The 25486-nt window shown below is 38.7% G+C and overlaps 1 protein-coding gene and 1 long non-coding RNA gene across 5 annotated transcripts in view; one reads left to right on the top strand and one right to left on the bottom strand.

Moving 5' to 3' along the window:
• ABL2 (ABL proto-oncogene 2, non-receptor tyrosine kinase) overlaps positions 1-25486 on the bottom strand; it is a 114315-nt gene that overhangs the window by 46188 nt on the left and 42641 nt on the right. The window lies entirely within an intron of this gene.
• Positions 20192-25486, top strand: part of LOC309850341 — a 208821-nt gene continuing 203526 nt past the window's right edge. Inside the window, exon 1 of the long non-coding RNA XR_014304198.1 lies at positions 20192-20387. This is a non-coding gene — a long non-coding RNA (uncharacterized lncRNA). The remainder of the gene's footprint in view (positions 20388-25486) is intronic.

The raw sequence follows: 25486 nt of genomic DNA, 5'->3' as shown, positions 1-25486 counted from the left end.
CTCATGTCAGGCTCCACAGCAGAGTCTGCCTGGGCTTCTCTCTCGCTCTCTCTCTCCCTCTGCCCCTCTTCAGCCACACTCCTGTGCCTGTGCTCTCTCTCCAATAAATAAATCTTTAAAAAAAAAAAATCTCTAAGGAAAAAAAAAATCTCTAAGGATTTGGGCTCTCTACTGCACAGAGTTAAATTCCAAATTTCTCACCATGAGCAAGATTAGCTATGATCTGGCACTTAGCCAGATCCTCAATCTTATGTTCATCTATATACAACTCTCCCAACAGTTCTCTGAATATATCAATTTGTTCAACCTTTGTTGCTAATTCTCTTCTCCCATAATCTTCCTTTCCAGTTACCTAGTGAACTCATTTAACACAATTCATATTCCTTCTGTTCAATGTTCTCAAAAGAATTTTCCCTCTCCCCTAAAATAAAGTCTGTAACTCTACACTTCATCACATTCACACAGATTTTAATTAGTAGTAGTTATTTGTGGGGGTGAAATACTGCATAATACAGAAAAATGCAAAGTATTATTATTTACAATGTATGACTCCAGCCTTACCCCCATGTAAAGGAAGGGATTATGTTTTATCCATATCTATTTGCCTAGGACATGCATTCAATAAACACTTATTGACATATCATTTTTTCTCAATCACAGAACCAAGACTTGCTCTTTTTTTTTTTTTAGAAACTAAAAGATACAGTATGAAGACAATTAAAAGCAGCCATGATCCCAACACCCAGAAATAATTACTGACAACAATGTTCATACATTTTAATACAGTCTTTTCCTCATTTCCTTCCTAAAGATGTTCCCTTATATACTCTCACAGCAATTTTAGCCTTAAGGCTAACCTTAAGGCTAAATAATAACCTACCAATTCCTGTAGGTTAAGGTTTAGAACTTGGCAACAGAATGAATTTAGTCACAGATTTGTCTGGGAAATGTGCAAATTTGATTTATCTCATTTAAATTTCTAGATATTCAGATCCCTAAGATCTAAGATCTGTACAAGTGTTATGGTTTTAAGGAATTTCAAAGCAAACTTCAACATTAGGTAGTTTTTATACATTTATAAAACAATTTTAATTTTGAAAGATGAACAAAATTTAAAATAAAACACAAGACGTGATCCATTCCTGAAGTAGTTTACCCATTTTATGGCCAAAATACCAAATGCGCAAAAGTATATAGTCCTTACAGACTGTCAAAATGAAACTGCAAAGTTTCCAAAGTGTTTCAGAGATTTGGTCTAATGAGCTTATAATTTTACTTTTAAATGGCATGCTTAATTATGTACTGGTCTTTGTGAAAGAGAAGTTGAAGGCTCCCCTCTCCCTTCCCAGATCTTCATTTTCTCACAAGTTGAATCAGAAGCTTGGCTTCCAATTCAACCATCAAGGAGACGGAGGACTTGTGATTTACTATATTCGAGACAATGAGTAAGTCACACTTTTTCCCATCTCTTGTGTTCTCCTCTTTTTTCTTATTAGAAGGTATAGTCTTTTCATGCAGCTAGAGGTAAGATCTATTAATTTGATCCTACATAATTGTATTTCTTCAATAGGGTCCAAAGCCAAAACTCTTGCTAACAAAGTGTTATCCTGCCTTGCTAAGTTCCACATGCAAGCATCATTCTTGAAAGAGGATCTTGTATGAAGGGAGTGATATAATATGGACTTAGGAATTCTTGTGTTATAAAAGCATCTCTTAGAACATCTCCCTAACAACACCCACTTCTCATTATTTCTTACATTATCATTTGCCCTCTTTCTGAAGGTATAGTTTTTTTGGAGGTATAGTTGCCTTTAGATAATATGAGGATATAGGCATTTGGGAAAGAATCACCTAGCCACAGATCAGACTCTTTAAACAGCTGTTTGCATTTAACAATATGATCACTAATTTTCTTCTGTATTAATCACTGCATCTTGCACATTGTAGGCCTGCAAGTATTTTTAAATTAATGTTCACAAATCTCTACCAGCATGAAGTTTTTATGCAAACTAAAAATGACTCAAAACAATTCTAGCCCTCTACAGTAGGAATAGAATGACAGCTACCATTTATGGAGCACATACGTACAAGGCACTTCACACACTTTTACTGATGTATTATAATTTATAATATCATTACTTACAGCTCTGAAAGAGAGGCATTATTATTACCTCCCTACAGCATGAGTGTTAGAAGTAAGAAGAAAAAAAAATAGTTCAAATTACAAAATTCTTTTGGTTTAGTACTCATATTAATATATACTTTTTGTTCAAATAATCTATTAAAAAATGCCCAGGATTTAATCCCTATTGCAAAACTCTGTATTTATCTCCAACTTAAAATAAGACTATCATTGAATTACAAAATTATTGAAAAATTTTAATGATATATCTTTGTTAATAAAGCTATTAAAGTTATTTTTATTTGAACATCTGTCAGCATCAAACTGTGAGTCCCTGGTATGCTAAGTGTGACATGAATACTATGTATTCACATGACTGTGCACAATAACTCATAGTAGAGTTGACTATTATCACTGGCTTATTTTATGATGCAAGGTAAAAACCCCAGGACAGCAGAAAAGTCTGCGTTCACACTCCTACAACTACCAATAATGTCTTCCCAGACTAATAGTCCAAATATCAGTTGAGAGCCATAGAGAATTAAAAAAGAAAGAAAGTGAATACTTTACAGGTATCTACAGATAAAAATACAGAATCCTTAAGAGCAGGAGTCAGCTAAGTTTCTTCACCAAGATAGCCAGGCCCAGGTCAAGAAAGAACTGGCTTCCCAAAGGTATGACTAATTTCAATTTTCCTTTTCAGTTTTGCTAGATTTCCACTGATTCTATACTGATGACAGAAGGGAAAATACTGTGCTCAGTAGCAACATCTATAGGACCTAGAAAGAACGTAAATCAGACATCAAAATTCTTCCTAAACGGTGAGCAGGATTGTGAGGAAAAGGGATAAAGGACAGAAAAAAATAGTAAGAATATGGGAGGGTAGGGAGAAGCAATGTTATACCAACCCTGTAAGAATAAAACTTGAAGTCTGGCTTTTTTTTTTTTTTTTTTTTAGATTTTCTTTGAGAGATAGAGCGTGTAAGCACAAGCAGGGGGAGCAGCAGGTAGAGGGAGAAGCAGGCTCCCCACTGAGCAGGAAGCCTGACGTGGCGCTCCATCTCAGGACTCCCGGGAATTCTGACCTGAGTTGAAGTTAGACGCTTAACCGACTGAGCCACTTAAGCATTCAAAGTCTGGACTTTTGAGCACCATACCATCTAGTAGAGAATAGAAGACAGAGATAGAAAATTAAAATCTAACAACTGTTGAGTACTTGCTTATATAAGCCAGGGAATTTACCTATATTATCACTAATTCTCATCTTAATACTGATAGGAGAATACTATTCCCCTTTCTCAGATGAATAGCCATGTGCTATAAAGCAGGGAGATAATTTAGTGGAATTTTTCAAAGATGTACTTAATTTATTTATTTAGAGAGTATGTGCACAAGTGGAGGGAGGGATAAAAAAACAGGGAGGGAGAGAATCTCAAGCAGAGCTCGAACTCAACGATCCTGAGATTATGACTGGAGCTGAAATCAACAGTTGGACGCTTAACTGACTGAGCCACCCAGGTGCCCCTACAGAGACAATTCTGGAGTAAGAGCTGAAATTATGCCTCTAGCACATACGAGCCTTGAAACCTTAAATTACCACGGGCAATTAATAACTAAAAATATAGCCATCCTATTATCAGCAAAGCACAATAGAACCATAATAGTCTTGCAAAAGCATATGTGCCTTATTAAATATCCTCCTGTGCCAGGGATCACCTGCCCTGGGCTGCCAAAGCCAGAATGTTTTAAAGGGCCCCATAACTGCCTAATTATTTGGCTGTCTGGGCCTTATGCAGTGAAACTGACCTCTGACTTAAAACTAGAGACGGGTGAGTAAAATAAGCCTCTTCCATGATGGGGGCAAAGAGAGTAGAGAAGGACTTCAAGAAAAGATAAAGCTGGGGCACCTTGGTGGCTCAGTGGGTTAAAGGCTCTGCCTTTGGCTCGGGTCATGATCCCAGGGTCTTGGGATAGAGTCCTGCATTGGGCTCTCTGCTCGGTGGGGAGCCTGCTTCCTCCTCTCTCTCTGCCTGCCTCTCTGCCTACCTGGGATCTGTCTGTCAAATAAATAAATAAAAATCTTTAAAAAAAAAAAAAAGATAAAGCTGAAGATACCACAAAAAAACCAAACATACAGACCAATATTCGTTATAAACATAGATGCAAGGGACACCTGGATGGCTCATTCAGTTAAACCACTGCCTTCGGCTCAGGTCATGATCCCAGGGTACTTGGGATCAAATCCCACATTGGGCTCTTTGCTCAGCAGGAAGCTTGCTTCTCTCTCTGTCTCTGCCTGCCACTCTGCCTGCTTGTGCATGCTCACTCTGACAAATAAATAAACAAATAAAATCTTTTAAAGGGGGGGGGCCTGAGTGGCTCAGTGGGTTAAAGCCTCTGCCTTCAGTTTAGGTCATGATCCCAGGGTCCTGGGATCAAGCCCCACACTGGGCTCTCTGTTCAGCAGGGAGCCTGTTTCCTCCTCTCTCTCTGCCTGTCTCCCTGCCTACTTGTGATCTCTGTCTGTCAAATAAATAAATAAAATCTTAAGAAAAAAAATAGATGCAAAAGCCCTCAATAAATTACAAGCAAACAAATCTAGGAGTATATTAAAAGGATTATTCACCATACCATGTAGGATACATCCCAGGAATGCAAGGTTGGCTGAATACACAAAAATCAATCAGCTAATACCCCGCGTCAATAAAATAAAGGGGGGAAGCATATGGTTATCTTAATATAATTCTTATTTTAAAAAAAAAATTTAGGACATCTGAGTGGCTCAGATCCTGATCTGAGGCTCCTGGAGGATCCTTTGGCTCAGGTCATGATCCTGGAATCCTGGGATCAAGTCCCACATCAGGCTCCCTGCTCAATGGGGAGTCTACTTCTCCCTCTAATCTCTCCCCATCATGCTTTCTCTCTCTCTCTCTCTCAAATAAATAAATAAATAAATAAATATCTTTCTTTTTAAATTAAAGCATGAATTCTTGATTTAAATACATAATTTCTGCATTTTTTTGTAAAGAGATGTTTAAAAGTAATGCTTTGCGCATGAACTCCCCCTAGTTGCGTTTAACAAAATATATAATATCATCTCTCAGTTATTGAGTACATAACACATGTGAAGAGTTAGGTACATGAAATTTAATTACAACCATCCTGCAAGGCAGCTGTTACAGAAGAGGCAGAACAGCCAGAACACAGTCAATAATAACATAAACTGCAGAGCCAGATTCCCTGGGTCTGAATCCTAGTTCTACCACTTACTAACTACATGACCTTCAACAAATTAACATATCTGTGCCTCAGTTTCTTCATCCAAAAGAGTGTAATAGTAGCACTCCTCTAAAAATAAGAATTAAATGATGCTTGTATGTAAAGACCATAAAACAGTGTCTGATATGAAGAGTTGTATAAAATGTTTTTTAGTTGATGAAGAGAAAAAGGCTAAATAGAAGAAATGTACACCGAGCATTACCTTCAAACCTTAACAATAAAATTTCCGTCTTTTCTAACAGACTGCACGGGATGCTTGGATGAAAGCTGGTTTCGATTTAATGTAGATAATATGCACACTCTAAGTACAGATAGTCTCTTTAATCTGGAATCCTTAGAACTTAATGTCCAAGGACAATTTTCTAGTTCACAGAGAGGGTTTATGCTAACCCCCTCATTTTTCACAAGGTAATACATGGTGAAACAGTCAAGAGGGTACATGACGATTATCACATCTTGCTGGTGAAGGAGTGGTCAGCAGTCCTAGACTGTATTGTGCTGATGGCTGTTTCATAAATTATCAGTAACAGACGTCTATAATGGAATTTCTGGCTCAGGTGATATCTTGATTTTCTGACCATATATTTAAGAGATTGCTCTGTTTCAGAAAGAGCTAGAAAATATAGTGTGAACAGTGCTTATCCTTTCAAAATTTGCTGATTCTGGTTGTTTTAACTTGCAGCCTTCCTGAAAATCTGATTAAAAGCTGTTAAATAGCTATACTTTTTTATACTTGACTAACACAGAATAGCACAGAATTACATTAATCTCTCAAATAATCTAGATTGGTATAATGTGTTTAAATGCAACTTCTCTGATGTTGCTTATATTGATACAAAATCATTTCTTATACAAGTACTCTACCTTCTGCACTGCTCCTATATGTCTACATATTACTTAAACCAAATGAGGGTTTGAAAAATGTATCAAGATACATGTAATTATCAGGGCACCTGGGTGGCTCAGTGGGTTAAATCCTCTGCCTTCGGCTCAGGTCATGATCCCACGGTCCTGGGATCGAGCCCCACATTGGGCTCTCTGCTGCAGAGAGCCTGCTTCCTCCTCTCTCTCTGCCTGCCTCTCTGCCTACTTGTGATCTCTCTGTCAAATAAATAAAATCTTGGGACGCCTGGGTGGCTCAGTTGGTTAAGCAGCTGCCTTCGGCTCAGGTCATGATCCCAGCGTCCTGGGATCGAGTCCCACATCGGGCTCCTTGCTCTGCAGGGAGCCTGCTTCTCCCTCTGCCTTGCCTTCCACTCTGTCTGCCTGTGCTCGCTCTCTCTCTCTGACAAATAAATAAATAAAATCTTTTTAAAAATAAATAAATAAATAAATAAATAAAATCTTTTAAAAAAAGAAAGAAAGAAAGATATATGTAATTATCCTATTAGTATGTATCTAATTGGTACCTATCTAATTATCAAATTCTCATAATTCTGTCAGGTAAAGAACTTAACCAGATTATACAGGTCTGCTCCAATTTCCTTTATCTTCCTTATATGCTATATTTTATGATAAAAATTCATCTTTGAAAGATAATACTGAGACATAGGTCTTTTTAAAATACTTAGATATGGGGCACTTCAGTGGCTCAGCTGGTTAAGCGCCCGACTCTTGATTTCAGCTCTGGTCATGACACAGGGCAGCGTGGGGCTCCAAGCCCAGCTTAGGGTGTAGATTCTCTCTCTCCCTCTCCCCACCTCCGCGCTTGCTCTCTCTCAAAAAATTAAAATTAAAAACCAAAGTACTTAAATATATTCTTTTTTTTTTTTTATTAAGACTGTATGTATTTATTTGAGAGAGAGAGAGAGAGAGAGAAAGCACCAGCCAGGGGAAGGGGCAGAGAAAGAGGGAGAAGCAGACTCCTCGCTGAGCAGGAGCCCAACACAGGCTGGATCACAACCAGAATCACAACCTGAGTCGAACAGACGCCCCAATGAATGAGCCACCCAGGCACTCCTTAAATATTTCTTAATAAAAAATATTATGGGGGCACCTGGGTGGCTCAGTTGTTAAGCATTTGCCTTTGGCTCAGGTCCTGATTCCTGGGATCGACCCCCACATTGTGCTCCCTGCTGGGTGAGAAGCCTGCTTCTCCTTCTCCCATTCCACCTACTTGTGTTTCCTCTCTTGCTCTCTCTCTGTCAAATAAACATATAAAATCTTTTTTTTAAAAAAAAATATTATGTACCTTATATGACAATTTGTAACTTTTCTAAATGTAATCATTTAATCCAGGGTTTCTCAACCACGACCCTACTGACATTTGAGCCAGACAGTTGTTTTGTGAAATGCTTAGCAGCATCCCTAGCCTCTCTACCCACTCAAAATCAGTAGCACCCTATCACCACTTGCAACAACCAAATACGTCTCCAAAGGTTATCTAGTCTCTTGGAGGGCAAGCTGAGAACCCCTGATTTTATCTTTATCTTTAATCCTATGATATACAAAGCTTTGATAAAAGCAGTAACTGAGTGGTGTACAAGCTTTCAGACTCTGAATCCAGGGCTCCCTCCTCTACAACACATCTGTCTCCCCTTATATGCCCCCAATTCATAGCCACAGTAAAGAAAACATGTGATAGGGGTGCCTGGGTGGCTCAGTTAGTTGGACGACTGCCTTCAGCTCAGGTCATGATCCTGGAGTCCGGGATCAAGTCCCGTATCAGGCTCCTCCATGGGGAGTCTGCTTCTCCCTCTGACCTTCTCACTCAAGCGCTCTCTCACTGTCTCTCTCTCAAATAAATAAATAAAATCTTTAAAAAAAAAAAAAAAAGAAAAGAAAACATGTGATAGTGTGACACTCCATACCAACATGTGCAAGTGAAATAAACTCATAAAACATTGTTTAACACAGGTGACGCTCTCATGGTCTCCTTCCCTTCCCTCTATATATTCTCAACTGCTGGTGGCTTCCCAATGAAGTGATTTCACAACCTACAATTGGAAAACTACTATCCAAGGCAAGAAAATGAGACAATCTGATCTATTAGTAGTGTTCTAATGCATTTTACAAAGTTTTTCAACATTAAGAGATAATACAGTAAGGTATTCTAGTTAATCCAAGTCACACCTAGATGATCTCAATCTTCTCAGATTTTTATTTATTTATTTATTTGTTTGTTTGTTTGACAGAGAGCGATCACAAGTAGGCAGAGAGGCAGGCAGAGGGAGAGGGGGAAGCAGGCTCCCTGCTGAGAGCCCTGAATCTTCTCAGATTTTGTTGCTCTGACAACAAAACCCTAAACTTAATGATTCCCTAGAGTGAGTTCTGCAATCACCTGAAGGACCTATTGGAAAACACAGATTATAAAGCATCATTCTAAGTTTCTGACTTGGTTGGCCTAGGGTAGGACCCAAAAAATATGCTTTCCAATCTCACCCAGAACTGATATTGAGGCTAAGGGTCTACAAATCAAACTTTCAATCCATTGCCCAGAACTTTCTCAAAAAGGGGATAGGACACATATGAACAGATGAAGGGGATTAAGATGAAGGGCACACTTACTGTGATGAGCATTGAGTCATGTACAGAACTGTTGAAATCACTATGTTGTTCACCTGAAACTAACATCATGTATTAATTATACTGGAATTTTTAAAAAAATAAATGAAGAAAAGGAATCATGAACAGAATATTTTAAAAAGAGGAAGATTATGTTAATCTACATAACCCATCCCAAAATAAGAGTTAATATATTTTTTAAAGATTTATTTATTTTAGAGAGAGCAAGAGAGCAGGAGGGGCAGAAGGAGAGGGAGAGAGAGAATCTCAACAGAGCTCGACCTTACAACCCTGAGAGCACATCCTCAGCCAAAACCAAGAGTTGGATGCTTACCCAACTGAGTCATCCAGGTACCCAAAGAGTTTATATATTTTTAAATGCTATTTCAAGACTTAAACTAAATGAATCGTGTGTGTGTGTGTGTGTGTGTGTGTGTGTGTAAATAATATTTATGTTACCACGTGCCACACTATTTGGGGTAACATGCTAAGTCAGTATTCCCCAAAGTGTGTTCCATACAAGCAGGTTAAGCACCTATGACATAGATGTCATAGGCCAAGTATTTCCACAGTTGAGTAAGATTGGAAAATGCTAAATAAAAGTAGTTCTACAACAAAAAGTCTAACTTACTAGAGCCAGTAATATACTCATGTTCATAGCTAGCCCTCCAAAAAGTGGCTATATCAAGTAGCCTATCTCAGATATAGCTAGCCCTCCAAAAAGTGGCTATATCAAGTAGCCTATCTCAGATTCATTGTCACTGAGCATTTTCAAAGACTAGTATTCCAGGGAATGCACTCTAAAATAGGAATTGAGGGGGGAAAGAAAGGCTTAGATAAAGCTATGTGCCAAGCACTTCATGTCTATCAATTAAAATTTTCTAATTTTTTTTAAAGATTTAATTATTTGACACACAGAGACTACAAGAGAGGGAATACAAGCAGGGGGAGAGGAAGAAACAGGTTTTCCACTGAGCAGGAAGCCCGATGCGGGGCTTGATCCCAGGATCATGACCTGAGCTGAAGGCAGACATTTAACAACTGAGTCCCCCAGGTGCCCCCAAATTTTCTAATTTTCATAATAATCCTGTCAGGTAAATAATTTGTCCCAGACCAGAAAGTGATTTACAGAGTAACCCACATTTAAAACCCAGCTGTTGGTCTGTCTCCAAAGTCCTGTCACACTGTCTTTTAATAAGAAAATAAGAAAACTGATGGGAACAAGAAACATTATTTACTGGGGCGCCTGTGTGGCTCAGTGGGTTAAGCCTCTACCTTCAGCTCGGGTCATGACCCAGCGTCCTGGGATTGAGCCCAACATTGGGCTCTCTGCTCGGCATGGAGCCTGCTTCCCCCTCTCTTTCTGACTGCCTCTCACCTACCTGTGATCTCTCTCTGTCAAATAAAGAAAATCTTTAAAAAAAAAAAAAAAAGGAAACATTTACTGAGGATATACATAGGCCAAACAAAAATGGGTAAAGACACTAAGAAAACACATATATAATAACAACAACAACAACAATAACAAAACCAGGCAAAACTCTACCAAAGAGGTTACATGAATGGCAAACAGGCACATGAAAAGATGAAGAGCAGCAGCCACTAAGGAAATGCAAATTAAAACTATGAAATACCACTACATGCCCATGAGAACAACTAATACAAAAACGACTGACTACATCAAGTACTGACAAGGATGCTGACCTACTGGCTCTCTCAGACTTCGTTAGGGAGGACATAAAACGATACAGGCACTCTGGAAAACAGCTGGGCAGTTTTACTCGTAAGTAAAACATACACTTACCACATGACCCAGCAATCCCACTGGTGGGTTATTTCACCACAGAGAAATGAAATTTTCTATTCACAAAAACCTGTACAGAAATGTTTATGGCAGAGCTATTTATGACTGCCCCAAAATGCAAACAACCTAACGTCCTTCAACAGATGAAGGGAACACACAGGGGAACACAAGCAGCACTAAAAAAGGAATGAACTATTGACACACACAGCAACTTAGATCTAAGTCTCAAAGATACCATGCTGAGTTTCCAACAGAAGCCAGTCTCAAGAAGTTAAATGCTGCATGGTTCTTTTTCAAGTGACATTCTGGAAAAGGCAAACCTACAGTGACAGAGAACAGGTCAGCAGTTGCCAGGAATGATGAGATAGAGAGAAGATGAGACTACAGAGGGAATGCACAACAAAGTTTTTAGGGATAATGTAATTACTTTGCTGCTGATTGTGGGTTTAAACAAATCTATAGGGGTTAAAATTCATAGAACTGTACAGATATAAAAATCAATTTTACTGTATGATAATCTAAAAAGTAGAGAAAAAAGGCAAAGAAATAAGTTGAAGCACATTTAACACCAGTTACATGAAAAAAATCAAAGCCATGTCATAAATATCAGATGAACAAAACACTAAAATTTAGCAATACCTACCTATAAGAATTTAAATAAGAATTTAAAATTTCCATACTTATTTTTAGATATAAATACCTTTCTGTTAAGAACTGTGACAGAAGTTTGGAGGAAGGATCCTTCCTAAACACATGAAATTTGTGGAATTTAGCATTCCAAGATCTTTGCATCTTAGCAGAGACACATCATTGCCTATGTTATTATGGCAAAAGATAATGAAATATCTAAGGGATGAAAGGAATGTGCCAATCCTCTTTCCCTCATGGAATTCCCAAAGTCAATGTAGCTGGCACCTGGTATAATAACTTCAATGCAAGCTCAGAGCTGACATTCTAGGGAGGAACTCACAAATAAACCTAGATCATTCCTAAAGGTCTACAATACAATCCTCTGAAATCCAAGCGGTCAGCTGTTTGAAACTATGGAAGTATGTAACAACTGCTTTTTTACACACACACACACTCTCTTTTCTATGCATGGAATGTTTATGAATGTGTCTGTATATCCAGAAAGAAATAAAATAACTCAATCCACAGGAAATAATGCAATGCCTAACTCTGAATAATTAATACACTGATGATTACTGAAATATTTACTGAATATCTACATTGAACCAAGCACTATTAACAAGCGCCAGGAATATATCAGTAAGTGGAAAGATGAAATCTGGCTCTCACATATCACCTCTGGTTTAAAGACAAGTATTCTGTATCAACCATCTGAAGCAGGTAAAGTGAATGAAGATAAAGACATTCCAAGTAAAGTATGATTAGTAATAATAAGCTACAAACTGGGAAAGAGGAGAAAAAAAAAAAGTGTGGGCCAAATATTTGAGTGGGTGGAGAAGTGTGTATGCATGAAATGAAAGTGCTCAGAAAATTAAAGCAGGAGAAATAAGCAAGGACTAGATCTTGGAGAACCTTGAATGCCACGCTAAGTTGTTCAGATTTATTTTGTTGGCAATTAGAAGCCATTAAAGAGCAGTAAGAATTTCAAGAGTTTTTCTCTCAAACAGATGCTTTGAATTTTCTGGATTATGGAAGAAGGGGAAAATATTTAAACCAAGGAAATAAAAAACACACAATACACACTAGGTCAGAGATAATAGTGTTTCTCTATTTCAATAAAATAATATTCATTTATTAACTCTTTTCCCAAGAAATTAAAACAAAGAACATCCTGCACAATATTAACAGTTGGCACTGTAGTAAACGTTACTATTTATGAAGCATTTTAAACATACATTGTTAATATTCACTGTTCTGTAAAATTAAAGACTGATGAAATGTAGTGAAAAGAAGGGCACATGCACCCCAATGTTCATAAAAGCAATATCCACAACAAACTGTGGAAGGAGCCGAGATGCCCTTCAACAGATATGGTCCAGATATACAACAGAATATTACTCAGCCATCAAAAAGGATGAATACCCACTATCTGCACCAACATGGGTGGGACCGGAGGGGATTATGCTATGTGAAATAAGTCAAGCAGAGAAAGACAATTATCATATGGTTTCACTCATGTGTGCAACATAAGGAATAGAGCAGAGGACCACAAGGGAAGAGAGGGAAAACTAGGAAAAAATCAGGGAGTGAGACAAACCATAAGAGATTCTGGGCTCCGGAAACGAAACTGAGAGTTACAGAAGGGAGGAGGGTGGGAGGAATGTGGTAACCAGGTGAGGGTATTAAGGAGGGCACATGTTGTGATGAGCACTAAATGTTATATGCAATTAATTAATCACTGAACATTACATCAAAAACTAATGTACTATATGTTGGCTAACTAAACAGAATAAAAGAAATACTGATGACATATATCAATTGAAAAAATGCCCTTGTTCTAATATTCAAATTATATATAAATGAGAAAATGTGACCAATATACTCCTTGGCTGAAAACAGTTCGAATTAGTTCTCTGTTGCTTAACATCATCTCTTTCCAGCCCTAATTCTACTCCCTTAGTTTCGGCCACCTTCATTCCTCACCTAACTTCCTGCAATGATCTAATCACTGGTCTCTCAGACTCTGATCTTCCTTAACAACATTCTAATGTTCATAAACAGTCAAAATGATTCTTTTTTTTCCTTGAGCACAAGAAAGTCTGACCACATCACTACTCTATTTAAAACATTCCAATGACTTCCCTACTGTATTGAAGTTAAAGTCTAATCTCCCTCACATGGCATAAAAGGCTCTTTTGCAGTGACCAAAGCCTTGGTCCTGCAAAATTCTTTTTGATAAACACCTGGCCTCTCACCCATGCTTTGGGCATACTCAACTCTCTGGTTTCCCAAACTCTCTCTTATTTTGATAAATACTATTTCCTCAGCCCCAAATATTTTCTTCCCACTTATCTCCACTGCCATTTTGCCTGGCTTAACTCCTACTGCTTCAGATCTCAATGAAGAGTCTCATTCTAATAAACGGTATCCACAGACACAGAAAAAAATACCTCTTTAAAGATGCACAAAATAGGGGCACCTGAGTGGCTCAGTGGGTTAAGCCTCAGCCTTCAGCTCAGGTCATGATCTCAGGGTCCTGGGATCGAGCCCCGCATCGGGCTCTCTGCTGGCAGGGAGCCTACTTCTCCCCACCCTTGCTTGCCTCTCTGCCTACTTGTGATCTCTCTTTCTCTGTCAAATAAATAAATAAAATATTTTAAAAACCAAAAAATTTAAAAAATAAAAAAAAATGCACAAAATAAGTTAAGATTTTTGTTCCCAATTTTTAAGTTCCTCACTGTTACAGAATTATACATGCGTATCTTTGGCCAAAAGACTTTACAGTTATGTACCACTGGAATGGGCAAAATATATTTCCCTTCCCCACTGATGCTGGGCTTGGCCATGTGACTTCCTCTGCCCAAGAGTATGGGCAATGTCCAATTTTGAACTGGGGCTTTACCAGGCCTCATGTGTGTTTGTTTCTCACCCTTCCTGTGCTCCCGCCATCTCTAGGAGATGATTCTCCAGTGGGACATGCAGAGCAGACCTGTGGGTGTGGAGCCAAATCTAGCTGAAACTAGGCAAGCTAAGCTGGGATCAACCAAATCCCAGCTGACAGAGAGACTTATGAGGAAAAACAAGGAATGCTGTTTTAAGCTACTGAGATTCAGATTATTTATGACATAGCATTTTTGCACCAACGGCTGATATAATGCATTTCCAATAAAATTTTACTTTTAATTATCAAAATATATGCTTATATTGTCTTGATTATGTACTAACAGGTTAAAATCTTAAATCAATCATAAAAATTTTAAACAGAGATACTGAAAGAAAAATCTAACTTCAATTTACTTACCTATCTTAGGTGCAGAGAATTATGATATGGCATTTGGATAGTCAAAATACATTAGAATAAACTTCTCTGAAGGAAGTGGAATAGAAATACAAATCCAAAGAAAAACACGAACAACTTACAACTTTAGGCTGTTAAAAAAGAGCCTATTCATGTACTTTGTAAAATGGATTATGGTAATGATGAATTACTATAGTATTTAGATTCCTAGATACATTTTTTAAATGATGTCTTATTTTAAAATGTCATTATTTATAATACACCAATAATTACATAATTTGCAATTTTTGAAACTTATGATGAAAACTTTTGTTATCACCCAAAACATGTGCAAGACAGTAGACAGCTACTTTCTTTCTCTTAGTATACAGTTCTGTGAATTTCATGTAATCAATACCTATTTGTATAAGATACAGAACAATAATCCCTCTCATGCTGTCCCTTCACAGTATATCCCTGTCCCTGTCACATTCTCTTCTCACCTAGATCTGTTTGAAGTTCTTTTAGGAAATATGTGAACAAAGAAGTTGAAGAACACTGCTATATGACACTAACGAGCATGATTTACTAGACTGGTTACAGAAGCTGCAAATTTTTAGCAGAATTCAAGTTCCTTGAGCAATATTAATAACACCCAAAACATCCAATAAGCAATAATAAAATCTACTCAAAGGGCAAAATAATATATCCAAGTCAGTCTTGAGTTGGTTAATATGCTTACTGACTCATAGTCCACTGCAGTCAATACTTAAAGTTTCTGGGGCGCCTGGGTGGCTCAGTGGGTTAAGCCTCTGTCTTCCGCTCAGGCCATGATCTCAAGGTCCTGGGATCAAGCCCCACAACAGGCCCTCTGCTCAGCGGGGAGCCTGCTTCTCCCTCTCTCTCTGCCTGCCTCTCTGCCTACTTGTGATCTCTGTCTGTGTCAAATAAATAAATAAAATCTTAAAAAAAAAAAAAAAAAGACTTAAGAGTTTCTCCACACTACTCATAAGGGATGCCTATTTTCATCTGAAAATTAGTATTTTTTAAATACATCTGTGTGGTTATCCCGACTGTATTAAACAACCTCCGAGTCAGAATTTTCTTCCATTTCTGCTTGCTTTAATTTTACAGGAAGTTTAGACTTGGATAAATATCACTTTTAAAGAGCAATTCCAAATGAAAATCAAGGAAGTATAACACAAACAAAAAATAAACCCTTTTGCACACAAAAGGGTTTCAACCAGTCTTTCTCAAAACTACCAAGCATACCACCACTAGGAGAAACATCAAAAGTCAAAGCCAGGCAGGGCCACTTACATGGCTCAGTCAGTTAAGCATGGAACTCTTGATTTCAGCTCAAGTCAAGATCCTACAGTTGTGAGATTGAGCCCTGGGACTTGGAATCCCTGCTCAGCAGTTTGCTTGAGATTCTCTCTCCCCGCCCCTCCCTCTAAGCGCACGCACACACTACATGCATTCTCTTTCTAAATATAATTAAAGTCTTTTAAATAAAAAAGTTAAAAGCAAAGGACTTCAAACAATTATGGAAACTGTAAGCAAGTAAGGTCAAATATAGGACATAACCTAAAGTGGCCCCTATTGAATTATTTAAGAACACTAATTTATTTCTAACTCTACAAAAAAAAAAAAAAGAAAGAAAGAAAGACTGACAATAAAGATGGATTTAGTCATTAAGGCCAAACAGTAAAAATCACTTTTTTCTAAAAAACAGAAAAACACAGTATAAACCCCAACACTGTTGTACTTGAGAATAACAAAGAATTAAATGGAAAGTAAGAACTTAATCATCTCTATTCGTATTAATACAAACAGAAATGCCCATTCACTCAAAAAATTCAGAACTTACTTTGCTCGAGAGACTACAGTTCTGAAATACTATGACTGGTGACTGGCTCTATGTCTACTGACTAACCATATTGGTAATCTTACTAACTTTTCCCTTTTTTTTAAAGGCTTTATTTTTTTATTTACTTGACAGAGAGAGGGAGAGAGAGAGAGCACAAGTAGGCAGAGTGGCAGGCAGAGGGAGAGGGAGAAGCAGGCTTTCTGCTGAGCAAGGAGCACAATGCGGGGTTCAATCCCAGGACCGTGGGATTATGACCTGAGCCGAAGGCAGCCCCTTAACCGACTGAGCCACCCAGCCACCCCAATTTTACTAACTTTAATTATATACCACATTTTTGGGGCTCCTGGGTGGCTCAGTCTGTTGGGTGTCTGCCTTCCGCTCAGGTCATGATCTCCAGGTTCTGGGATTGAGCCCCATGTCAGGCTCCTGGCCCAGCAGGGGGTGGGGCCTGCTTCTCCCTCTTCCTTTCCCCTCCTACTACTTGTGCTTTCTCTGCCCCCCTCTCTCAAATGAATAAAGAGAATCTTTAAAAAAGATATACCACATTTTGGACCCCACTTACAATAGGGTTCTGTTACTTAGATACTGGAAGGTACAAAGATGAAAGATACGAACACTACACTCAAGAAGCTTGATGTCTGAGAGATTTGGTTAGAATAAATTCATTTTACACTTAGGAAATAAAGTACAACAGGTACTTAATTATTCTACACCTAACTACAATGAAACAGAAATACAATTCTATAAGGAGTTCCATGACACTTCAAAGAATGGGTTTTCATGTTCATGTTGTCATATGTCCAGAAAAGTCCTGCATAATTTATGTTCTCATTTCTTTAAAAAAAGAATAAAAATCATCAAACCTAAGTACCAATGATCGCAAATATCCCTTATTTGTTGCTATGTTATCTTCCCCCCACCCAAAAAAATCCCAGCAGAAACCACAAATACTTTTCTCCTTACTAAAACTGATCAGAGTTAGAACTTAAAAGAATTCATGACAAAATGAAAAAACAAATTAATTTACCTCAAAAGAAAAAATAGGCAATCATTTTCAAATGGCAGACTTGAATTAAAAGTTGGTGTATGCTCTACTTTGAGATACATACTCCTTAATTTATCCTAGAAAAGATGGTAAAGTTGGCCTTGACAGGCAGGTACCCTCCTTTCCTAACCTCTCTCTATTTTCCAAGGCCTTTAACCCCTCGAGATAAACACGCCTACCTGAATGCACATACAAACTGCCCCAAGTCAGTCTATCTAAAGAGCTGAAGCTATTTTATGTTTTTTTTTTTAAAGATTTTATTTATTTATTTGACAGACAGAGATCACAAGTAGGCAGAGAGGCAGGCAGAGAGAGAGGAGGAAGCAGGCTCCCTGCTGAGCAGAGAGCCTGACGTGGGGCTCGATCCCAGGACCCTGGAATCATGACCTGAGCCGAAGGCAGAGGCTTTAACCCACTGAGCCACCCAGGCGCCCCTATTTTATGGGTTTTTTGTTTGTTTGTTTGTTTTTGTTTTTGTTTTTAGCAGACCCCAATGGGGGCCTTGATCTCACAACCTTGAGATCAAGACCTAAGCTGAAATCAAAGATCTGCTCAACAGACCGAATGAACCACTGAAGCACTCCTAATTCATCTTTGACTGGAGGGTAGTAATGGGAGGAAGAGAGCAGATTCCACTTATCGTTTTTTTTTTTAAGATTTTATTTATTTATTTGACAGAGAGAGATCACAGGTAGGCAGGGAGACTGGCAGAGAGAGAGAGAGAGAGAGGGAGGGAGGGAAGCAGGCTCCCTGCCGAGGAGAGAGCCCGATGCGGGACTCGATCCCAGGACCCTGAGATCATGACCTGAGCCCAAGGCAGCGGCTTAACCCACTGAGCCACCCAGGCGCCCCAGATTCCACTTATCTTAATAAAGATCTAAAGGTATTTACTCTTCTAAGGTCTCCAGAACAACTGTGCTCTAGAACCTTAGAATTGAAAGATAATCTATGAAATTTAAAGATAACTTCATAAGAAACATTTACAAAGTATAACGGTCCTGAATCCCCGCCCCCCCGCCACAACTCCCCCACACAACCAGCCACTGCAGTAATATTTACACCGTAATAGGTTAGGCAGTTAAAAATAAAAGAAATTTCCCCAAAGAAATAATTTTAATCATTAACAAGTAGGCAGGGAGACACTGCTGGTGTTCCTCAAATCATGCCATAAAGCTTGTTCTATCCCTGTAGAAATACATATGGGCTAGCTCTGTTTTAACAAGCAAATCTCCACTGAAGATACTAAATTAACAGGGTCCAACAAATGCCCACCCAGAATATTATGAGGAAATTTATAATATAAAATATGAATATAATATGCCCCATCTGCAGGGGGAGGGACAGAGGAAGCAGCAGACTCCCCGCTAAGCAGGGAATGTGATGCGGCTCTAGGGGCTCAATCCCAGGGCCCTGGGATGATGACCTGAGCCAAAGGAAGACACTTAACCAACTCAGCCACCCAGGTGCCCCGCAAAAGGTTTTAACCGTTTTTTAGAAGTGACAACCCTTTAGTGTACAAGGAAGAATGACAGGCAGAGAACCTACAGAGCAGAGATCTGAGATACCTATGAATTGTATTAGATACATCATTAAATAATTCTATCAATTATTAAATATATCACTGTGACAAACAGGTCTTGTCTGGATAGTAATTCACATAACCTGAAAAACAATGACATCTGAACACTGATTATGGGACTATAGCAAAACAAGTAAGCATTTTTTTAAAAAGTATAAATTACCATGGTGCCCTGTCAAAAAAAAACCTTGAAGCATGATATTGTTATTTGCAAGAAAAAAAAATTTCAAATGAACTGGCAAACCAGCATTATTATTACAGTTTTCTCTTATTACTGTGCTTGTATTCATATCAAATTTTATGTGAAGAAAAACATTTGCTGGCCCTAAAAGCAGCTACAGAGCCTCCCTCCTTTGCCCCATCAGGTTCTCTTCCTTTGTTTCCCTCTTAATGTTCCGCCACCCTCCCCTGCATGTCCTGGCAACATATGATGCTCCCTTCTCCTATGTCCTCACTTTAGACTAGGAATAAGAAGCTTATCCTCCTACGGTCCTTACAGACGCGAAATGCAAAGCCTTTCTAGTTACTAGAGTTCCTCTTTGATATTGCCCACTGCAATTCCCACATCTGCATGTACACTTGAAAATAAGTCTGAAATACTTTAAATATATATGCGTATATACATATAAATGAATATTACTTCATTTAGTCCAGTGTAGTCTTTAAACCTTCTACAATTTCATACCTCTCAACTTTCCAAGCAAAAAGGAGAAGTCTTTTAAATATCAAAGGGAGACTATCCCCTGTTGTCCCTTTAGTGTCTTTACATTTTGTTACTCCCTGTGAAATTTCTTAGAGTATTTTCTTATCTCAGTAAGAGGAGAAAAGATAGGGGCACCTGGGTGGTTCAGTGGGTTGAGCCTCTGCCTTCGGCTTGGGTTGTGATCTCAGGGTCCTTGGATCAAGCCCCAGTTGGGCTCTCCATTTGCGTTGGGCTCAGGTTGGAGCCTGCTTCCCGACACCCCCCACCCCTGCCTGCCTCTCTGCCTACTTGTGATCTCTGTCAAATCAATAAATAAAATCTTTAAAAAAAAAAAAAAAAAGAGGAGAAAAAATAGAGGAGATGAATTTTTTTGTCGTTGTTTTTGGTTTTGTTTTTTAAAGATTTTATTTATTTATTTGACGGAGAGAGATCACAAGTAGGCAGAGAGGCTGGCAAAGAGAGAGAGAGGGAAGCAGACTCCCTGCTGAGCATGCGAGACTGGATCCCCAGACCCTGAGATCATGACCTGAGCCGAAGGCAGCGGCCTAACCGACTGAGCCATCCAGGCGCCCCTGTTTTTGTTTTTGTTTTTGGTGCAGACTGGCAAAGTAGAAAACCCACATGGCCATAGCAGCAAGAAAGCTAGGGATACCAAAGCCAGGGACAGAAAATAAAGATGGACAGGATTGTTAGTCCAGGCTGAAAGATGTTCAGCTAGCTATTCCCTGGACCTGGTAAACTGGCCTTCTGTCCCCTGTCCAAATCAGAAACGAAAAGCTATCACCAGTCACTGACAGAGACCAGACTCCTGCCAAGGCTGTTTCACAATAGTAGAAGCTTAATAAATATTTGGTGGTGTATTTAGAACATTAGAACAGACAAGTGTGAAGCACCTAAAAGAAATAAATTAGCTATTTGAGGAGTGGGGTAAGAAGGGGAGGAACCACTCTCCCTGAATGGATGTCCTTAAGGAATAAACATCTAGCTCTTAATTTTAGTCTCCTAGCAGACAGATATCCTAGGAAGTTTTACTACTGTCTGGCATGCCACTATCTTGTAAGTCCAATAAATGGGAATGTGAGCTCATGCCCTAGGCAGTAACACATAAATGCTGATGAAAGGGAATGATGAAGCAAATTAATACAGGAGATCACAGGCTAGACAAATTCCTACCACAGTCTCTATAATCAAAATTAGTTTTAACAAATTAATGAAAATCAATTATCACTCCTTTTAATTATATGCATAAAAGAATTTTTACAGTTCTAAGAGTATTACACTTGAGAGATAAAGGCAAGTATCTAGGAGAGTGAAGTGCTATTCAAGAAAACAAAAATAGTAAGGCTATTATTAATAGCAGCTAGTTTTAATTTTTAGTGTTGTTACATTTTCCTATCCTAAGAAAAATAAAACAGAAGCAAGTGAGCATTTTTTAGTAGTAAAATGGATTTTGAGGATCCAAGTTTAGGAGTCAGTATGCCAACAGAAAGAATAAACTAGTTTCATAAGCCAGCCCAGGTGGAAGAGATGGACTAATAAGGAGGCTCCTATTCAAGAAGAAAAGGATTAAAACCACGGTAATGAGATTAAAAACTAATCAATCAAACAAACGAAAAACACAATAAGAGGACTGAGCCCTGATTGCAAGCCCGGCTGCTACACTAAGCATGTTGATTATTCCAAAGATGCCCTGAGATCCAACCCAACCCTTCTGTCTTCTGCCGGAGAAGCACAGTTAACAGCCAAGTCAAGTTCCAAGAATAGTCATAACATACCATCCCCTTCTAACTACAGTTTTCCTCAGGGAGACTGCTGGTCTTGGGAACTAGATTGTCCTGGGACTAATGGCACAATCACTGAAACTCAAATAAAGAGAAACCTTAAATTTAATAGCAATGCATGCATTTAACAGCAATTACCTCATGTAATTTACTGGGGGTGGAGAGAATAAGCTACAACTGTTACCTCTTTCACAAATCTTACTTTCAGGGGCTATCTGGAAAACAATTAACTACTAAAATCAACTCTGGGGCGCCTGGGTGGCTCAGTGGGTTAAGCCACTGCCTTCGGCTCAGGTCATGATCTCAGAGTCCTGGGATCGAGTCCTGCATCAGGCTCTCTGCTCAGCAGGGAGCCTGCTTCCTCCTCTCTCTCTGCCTGCCTCTCTGCCTACTTGTGATCTCTCTCGGTCAAATAAATAAATAAAATCTTTAAAAAAAATAAAATAAAATAAATCTTTAGAGTAAGAAAGAAAAGCAATAGTGATAAAAGAGAGTGGAAATTAGGAAACAGAAATGCATTAACAATAGTTACATCTTAAGTAGGAACAATTTAACAAGTCACCAACTTAAAATGTGCAAACTCACTTCAAGATAAAAACCTTTTTTTTTTAAGATTTTATTTATTTATTTGACAGAGATCACAAGTAGGCAGAGAGGCAGGCAGAGAGAGAGGAGGAAGCAGGCTCCCCGCTGAGCAGAGAGCCCGATGCGGGGCTCGATCTCAGCACCCCGGGATCACAACCTGAGCCAAAGGCAGAGCGCCCACCCAGGCGCTCCAAGATAAAAACCTTTTTGCACAGCAAAGGAAACAGTCAACAAAGCCAAAAGACAACGGACAGAATGGGAGAAGATACTTGCAAATGACATATCAGATAAAGGGCTAGTATTGAAAATCTATAAAGAACTTATCAGGGGCACTTGGGTGACTCAGTTGGTTAAGCCACTGCCTCTGGCTCGGGTCGTGATCAGGATAGAGTACCGCATTGGGCTCCCAGCTCCATGTTAAGTCTGCTTCTCCCTCTGATCTTCTCATCTCTCATGCTCTCTCTCTCAAATAAATAAATAAAATCTTTTTAAAAATTAAAATAATAAAAAACTTATCAAACTCAACATCCAAAGAACAAATAATCCAATCAAGAAATGGGCAGATGACATGAACAGACATTTCTGCAAAGAAGACATATAAATGGCCAACGGACACATGAAAAAATGCTCAGTATCACTCAGCATCAGGGAAATCCAAATCAAAACCACAATGCCACATGTTAATACCAAGCAGTATGGCTAAATAAAGTCAGAATGGCTAAAATAATTAAGTCAGAAAACAAAAGATACGGTAAGGATGAGGAAAAAGGGGAACCCTCCTACACTGTTGGTGGGAATGCAAGCTGGTGCAGCCACTGTGGAAAACAGTATGGAGGTTATGGAGGTTCCTCAAAAGTTGAAAATAGAGCTACCCTGTGCCCAGCAATTACACTACTGGGTATTTACCCCAAAGAAACAGATGTAGTGATCTGACAGGTTATCTGCACCCTAATGTTTACAGCAGCAATGTCCACAATAGCCAAACTATGGAAAGAGCTCACATGTCCACTGACAGATAAATGGATAAAGATGATGTGGTATGTACATACACACGCACACATGCACGAAGGCGTGCAAGAATATTATGCAGCCATCAAAAAAATGAAATCTTGGGGTGCCTGGGTGGCTCAATGGGTTAAGCCTCTGCCTTCGGCCCTACACTGGGCTCTCTGCTCAGCAAGGCGCCTGCTTCCTCCTCTCACTCTGCCTGCCTCTCTGCCTACTTGTGATCTCTGTCAAATAAATAAATAAAATCTTAAAAATAAATAAATAAATAAAATCTTGCCATTTGCAACAACATGGATGGAATGGGGGGATTATGCTAAGTGCAATGAGTCAATCAGCAAAAGACAATTATCATATGATCTCACTGATAGGCAGAATTTAAGAAATAGGGCAGAGGATCATAGGGGAAGAGAGGAAAAAAATGAAACAAGACAAAACCAGAGAGGGAGACATACCATAAGAGACCCTTAATCTTAGGAAACAAATTGAGAGTTGCTGGAGGGGAGCTGGGTGATGGACACTGGGGAGGGTATGTGTTGTGTGAGTACTGTGAATTGTGTAAGACTGACAAATCACAGACGTGGGCCCCTGAAACAAATAATACATTAAATATTAATAAAAAATAAAATATCAAAAAAGGAAAGAAAATGTGCAAACTCAAATGTACTGATCTAGAAGGGTATCTTGTCCAGCTATTTAAATGCTCAAATAATTCCTCTACAGGAAATTAAGTGTGAAATTCTAATTTTTGTACCCAACATCCCAATCCCCCAATAAGCAAAACCATGATGTATGATGTACAATATATACTCATTAAAATACTGATTATTTCACAAGTTAAGTGTCCATGTAATTTTCACTTAGGAAGGCCAAAAAAAAAAAAGAAAGAAAGAAAGAAAAAGGGCAGGAATACTGAACACATAACATTACATAATGTAAACATGAGGAAACAAAAACAACAGCTAACTTAAAGACTTATTTTAATAATAGAAGATGCCTATGAAGAACAGGGTAAGAGCTATGGGGTACTAAGGAAAATAACACATGGTACCTGGCCTTCAAGCATGTCATACACTTATGAGAGAAACAAAGAAGTCAATCAGCTATCATATACAGAGATGTGACCTGAATGTTTTGATATCATAGAACAAGAGTGCTTACAAAAGCAGAGAAGGGCTCTTGATAAAGGATTCTTGGCCTGAGTCTTAGCCATGGAATAAAAGTTATGTCAAAAACTACAGCTTCAAGATACAGACACAGAATAGACAGAGACAGAGAGAGATTCATTCTCTCCAGAAGGATTTCTGGACCATGTATGTGCCAGGCATACACCATACTGATGGAACTAAAAGGATTTTAGTGCCGCTGGGACCTAGAGAGCATGTACGAGACAAGGCAGGCACCAGATCATGAGAGCCTTGGATGGGGCTCTGCTAAGGAGTTTAGACATCATCCTTAAGATGATAAGAAATGAAAGCTTTTTTTTTTTAAAAGATCTTTATTTATTTGACACAGAGAGAGAGACCACGAGAGATGGAATACAAGCAGGAGGAGTGGGAGAGGAAGAAGCAGGCTCCCCGCTGAGCAAGGAGCCCAATGTGGGGCTCAATTCCAGGACCCTTAGATAACAACCTGAGCTGAAGGCAGATGCCTAACCACTGAGCCACCCAGGCGCCCCAGAAATGAAAGCTCTTAAGGAAGTAACAAGATCAAAGCTGTACCACTCAGACTCTGACTCGGGCTTTCTTATACATTCTCTCCAAGGAGCTGGCGCAAAGTCTCCAGGGAGAGGGAAGAAACAAGCAGATACAACCCCCATTTCACAGATATTGTAGGAGGGAGCATCAGCTACTAATAAGGTTTACCATTTCCCTAGCCTCCTGTTCTATCATCAGACTCCATTCTAGGGAGGTAAAAGGTTTCAGTACCAGTAGCAGGTAGGAGACAGAAAGTGGTAACAGATAAGGGGAGTTCTTCTGACCAAAGTGAATTTAAGGATCATCCATAGGAAACTATTCCTATTTTAAACAGGAAGAAAATATATATAATCTAAATATATAAATGTAAATATATATAATCGAAATATATAAATCCTGCTATTACAGGAACAAAATATATATAATCTAAAGCATATTAGAACATTATCTGAGAAGATGAGGAGTTTGATGTCGTGTGTCTTTTACCACAATTAAAACAACTTTTATTTTATTTATTTTTTTTTGAAGATTTTATTTATTTATTTGTCAGAGAGAGAGTGAATGAGAGCGAGCACAGGCAGACAGAGTGGAAGGAAGAGTCAGAG

This window comes from Mustela nivalis, assembly GCF_964662115.1.
Source record: "Mustela nivalis genome assembly, chromosome: 16".
Classification (NCBI taxonomy): Eukaryota; Metazoa; Chordata; class Mammalia; order Carnivora; family Mustelidae; genus Mustela; species Mustela nivalis.
This window is presented reverse-complemented; position numbering and strand designations above follow the sequence as displayed.